Source organism: Impatiens glandulifera, chromosome 7 (genome assembly GCF_907164915.1).
Source record: "Impatiens glandulifera chromosome 7, dImpGla2.1, whole genome shotgun sequence".
In the NCBI taxonomy this organism is placed as follows: Eukaryota; Viridiplantae; Streptophyta; class Magnoliopsida; order Ericales; family Balsaminaceae; genus Impatiens; species Impatiens glandulifera.
In genome coordinates, this window is record NC_061868.1 from 37958718 (window position 1) to 37963741 (window position 5024).

Below are 5024 nucleotides of genomic sequence, written 5' to 3' on the forward strand. Positions count from 1 at the left end.
TGACCTTTTTGACTAATGTTCTCTTTATAATAAAAAAGAAGAAGTTGAACTAGCTATTTAGTTAATAAATTGGTCCATATGTCTAAATGTTTTTGTTCTTGTATGAAATACATTATTCTAAAACATGTGTATATTAAATAGATAATGAAATATTATTTTTCAAGTTTCTAAAAAATAATTCGATAATTTTAGAAGAAAAAATTATCAATAGAGGCTTTTAACAAAGTTTTGTTTTGACTTTAAGAGTCATTATCTATTTTTTTCCCACAGAATTAGGAATATAAATATTAACACGTAAACATAATGCTTTTAGAAAAGAAACTTCTTAAAGGGTTCGGTACTTAGTTACAAATAAAAAAAAGTATTAACGTTATGACGTCTCACGTGTTCGTCTCAAAACAGACGGTTTCTACTACAAATATTTTGGCGATTTTAAAAAATACTTTTACATTTTTATTCATTATGTGTCAAACCCAGGTTTAGCTTATGACACTACAGCAAAAATGACTTTTGGCGACGCTTAAATAGACTTCTGCCAACCCTTAAAAGCGTCGCCAAAAATATCACCGACACTTATTCTTGCGTCGCCAGAAGCAGGGTGGGCGCAAGTTATAACGACGCTTAATTAAGCGTCGGTAACCTTTATTTAAGCGTTGCTAAAAGTCTATTCAATTTTTAACCCTTTCTATTATAATATTGATTCTTTTTTGACAATTTTTTTAGAATATTTTTTTTATAAATTAAATAATTATTAAAAAAAATTATTCTTATGATATGTTTAATTATAACAAAATTAAAACAAATTCACTCAACAAAATTTTATCATAATCAAAAAATTCAAAAGATCTCAAACTAAATAATTTTGAACAACAAAATTAAAATAAAAAACTGAAAATAGATGATTTTCATCTTCTTAATCTTCTTCTTGAACCTCCCCTGCAATTATTTAAAAGAATATTCTTTTAAAGATTAAAAATAAAAAATGTATATTGATGTGAATTAAATATAGACAAATTTTGAAAAAAAAAACCTGATTGATGTGTCCACATTTCTTCTTCATACAGTTGACAACTCTTACAGTTGACAACTCGAGTATGAATACTTCAATCAGCCATCAATACCATCAATACCATCAAAAGAAAAAAAAAACAAATAGAAATGATTAATTTTCATTTTATATTCCTATAACTCAAACAAAAAAGTATAAAATTTCCTAATAAGCAGATCAATCATATAAGAAGAAATATCTAATATAAGATAAACAATCACAAGATTCGCACATCTAATATTATATTTAGAGTTCTAACAATGTACTACCAATGATAAATATTGCAATAATCAAAACAAAAAGACATAAAAAATGTAGAAAAATACCTTAAGTAAATTAATTTTCGCATAAAGTGGAAGATGACAACTCGAGGATGAATACTTCAGTCAGCCATCAATACTATCATAAGAAAAAACCCAAATACAAATGATTAATTTTCTTTTTATAGTTATATAATTCAAACAAAAAAGTATAAAACTGTCATATAAGCCGATCAACTATATAAGAAGAAAGATATAATACAAGAAGATAAAAAAAAGAATCACAAGATTCGAGCATCCAATGATAAATATTGCAATAATTAAAACAAAAAAGACAAAAAAAGATAGAAAAATACCTTAAGTAATTCTTATTCAGGGATAATGGAGTACAAACCAGCCAGTTGCTGATATAAACCAACTTTGGCTCTAGGTCTCAACCAAGTTTCTTATCTGGAAGGGTACGAGAGTGAATGAAAAGATAATGAAGAAACTGAATAAGAATGTTTCTTCCATACGTCAGATCACTCTTTTTTTGCTTCAAATGAATATGTAATGCATCCTGTTATTTACCTATCATGCTTCCTTTCCACACACACATCCATCCATGGTGAAACCTGGTTTTCTGAACAAACCAAATCATGGGGAAGATTTTATCAAGTACCTAGGAACAATTGATTTAAATGGTTAGTTGTAATCAAGATAAGCTTCACTTTCATTTAGATCCAAAAATTTTTTTACTTTTCCAAAAATGGATTGTAGTTGACACACCTATTTATTAAAGAATTATCCTTATTAGGACAACATGATGGTTTATATTATGGATAGGTTATGAAGATAGACTAAATCTATAATAATGGTATTGTCCAATATATACAAACTGGTTAAGAGTTTATAGGTGAAAACTGTACAAACAACACTTGCATAAGAGGATTTCCTCTTCTATAACTTCTCAAACTTATATTTATCCACACTGGTTTTTATTCTTTTTTAGAGACCAGATTTTTTTCCTGGATGAGACTACTAGATTTTCCTCGTTACCATCTCTTAATAAGATGAAACAAAATACATGGAATAACATATTTCACAGTTTATTTTCTTATGCGTCCAATCTGTGACAAAATTGGGACACCAACAGGTCAACAACCCTAACCTTTAGATATCATTTCTTACTAGATTTTTAGATACAAATGCTACAATAATTTGAAATGGATAAACATTAAGAGCATTCATTGTCTGAAATTCCAAACATCGAGATTAGGAGTTCCTACCATCTTAATGTTTGAGAACTTATTCTCTCTATTCTAGAAATCAGATACAACAAGTGCCTTTACCCAACTCTCCACATGACTTACAGACCACACTAAAATAATTCCCTGGGCATCTTCCAATATCCTAGGGAAAACCATTAGTTTACACATATTGAAGTTGATTTACTTTATTGACCTATTTTTAACAAGATGGATTTGTGTATCACAGAAAGTACCTCCATCATTATAACCCAGCATGGTTGTTTCTTTAAATCCCCTGTTGGAACAACAAAACTACTAAAGATGAATAATCAAACTCAAGAATGTAACTCCTATTATGAAAATAAGTAAGAGAATATTGTCCACCAGACTCTTTATGTAAATAGGAATAATTAGCAACTTGAACCAAACCTAAGAGAATTGAATCAGAGACCTTGTATCTTTACATGTATCTATCCAATAGGAATGCCAAGACAAGATACTATATAAACATATAAACTTGTAGTAGCTGAAGATATCAAGTATTTGTTTGATATGCCCGTAGAAATTGTAGCAAAATAAGAGAAAAGGAAAAAAGATATAATAATCAGAACAATACCCTATCCATCTCGGTCAACAGCATCTCAACACTCTATTTTAAATCTTGATGAATGACTTCGATTTTCTCCAATTGTTTCCATTTGTCTTTTTGCAAGTGAAGGGTTGATTTCCACAGAACTACAGAAACCACAAACATTTGTTACCTCCCCATGGACACTATATTTGTATAGTTAATTCAAAAGCAAAATCATATCTTTGCATATTCAAACTAGTTCCAAAATAGATCAAAATTTCAGTATCTGTATGTGAAACAGGATTTGTACGTGTATGTCATGCTAGTGTACACTCGGCTTGGTGCATTCAACATTATGTAATCCATTATCCCCTTTGCACATGTTCCAGATCCTCCACCAATTTCATATATCTGAATTGAGATTACAAGAGACATGATCAGCGGTTATTTGATGTTAAATTAAAAAACGGATTTGAGAAATACAAGTTTATACAATGGATATATGGGAATAGTTACTTCGGGAACTGATAAAATCCATAACTAGCATTCCAGCAACTTTAGTCCCTTGTGACAGATACATACAACATCTCCTTTCATGAATAGGGATTCTCTAAAAGGCACTACTATCAATTTAGTATAACTTCACATTCATGCCTACAGAGAACTATTGCTATGGTTCCTTAACCTGATTTACTCATTCCTCAAGCAAGAAAAGTAAGTTAATGTTCACATCCAAAAAAGAAGGCAAGACGTGACTAGTGCTTAAACAAAAATTGATTGACTCATAAATGTACCAGTAAATATTTGATTGAAATCTTATTTCAAGATACTCCATGCAAACTGTCATATAGATCAATCAACTCCAGGGGTTTTAAATAGACAATTAAGGTTTTAATATGGAAAATCTTTATCCTAAGAAGCATAAGGAGATCTGAATAGTAGACATAATTGATAAAACAACAGTCATATGCAACTCATTTTAAGTTTATGACTACTTGAATCCATTTTAGCAACTTCTATACAAAAATCTCACATAGTTAGATCAGCTACTAGCTATAATAAGATGCCACTAAGATCCACAGACCCAGAACGACTGTTGAAAGATTTTTAACTATAACAATCAAATTATAGTTAAAATAACCTCGTGCGAAGAGAAAAGAGAAATGTATATAGAGAGCGAGGGAGCGCATGGCAGGAGGCGTAAAACTAACCTCGTGCGCGCGACGAACTGACTGTGGAGAAGAAGGTTGCGACTCTGTGAAGATTTAACCCCTAAATAAGTCGCATATAAACCCTAATGCATCATTAAAACATATAAGTATAACCATTTATCACTCAAAAGCCTTCCACGACACGAGATCAAGGCAAGCCCTAATGGTGGGAGAATAATGTAACTAACCTCGTGCGCGAATGTTTAGCCCTAATGGTCGGAGATCAAGTCGAGGATGATAGTCTGACTGATTAGAGAAAGAATCGGTCTGGTCTGTGTAGAAAGAAAATTAGGCTTCTTCTCGACTCCGCTATTGGACATTTCTAAATGTTTAAAATTCTGATTCCTAATTTTAAAATATATAAGTTAATTTTTTATTCTTAAATATAATATAATATTTAATTTATTTATTTTTTGTTTATATTATTTTTAATTTAATTAAATTCAAATAATAATTAAATAAAAGACAAATGTTAATAAAAAAATTTAATAATGTTATAAATTTTTTAAAAATTATGAATTAAATTTTAATATAAATAAAATTTTAAGTCAAATTTTATTTTAAAATAATAAAATATAAAATTTATAAAGTTTAAAATTAATACACAAAATATATTAAAATTTAGAATAATTAAATTATAAGGTTTTAACCAAGTTTATATATAAAAAAAAAAAAAAGGTGGTTATATAGGTATAAAGGTTGGCA

At 29.2% G+C, this 5024-nt stretch overlaps 1 long non-coding RNA gene across 1 annotated transcript; it reads right to left on the reverse strand.

Moving 5' to 3' along the window:
* Positions 1–910: 910 nt before the first annotated feature.
* LOC124910820 lies at positions 911–4635 on the reverse strand. The gene is made up of 10 exons (XR_007096460.1): positions 4508–4635; positions 4320–4402; positions 3419–3519; positions 3154–3272; positions 2792–2832; positions 1879–1969; positions 1665–1758; positions 1375–1447; positions 1031–1101; positions 911–936 (listed from the first exon to the last, which is right to left on the reverse strand). It is a non-coding gene; the product is annotated as an uncharacterized LOC124910820 (long non-coding RNA).
* Positions 4636–5024: the final 389 nt, after the last annotated feature.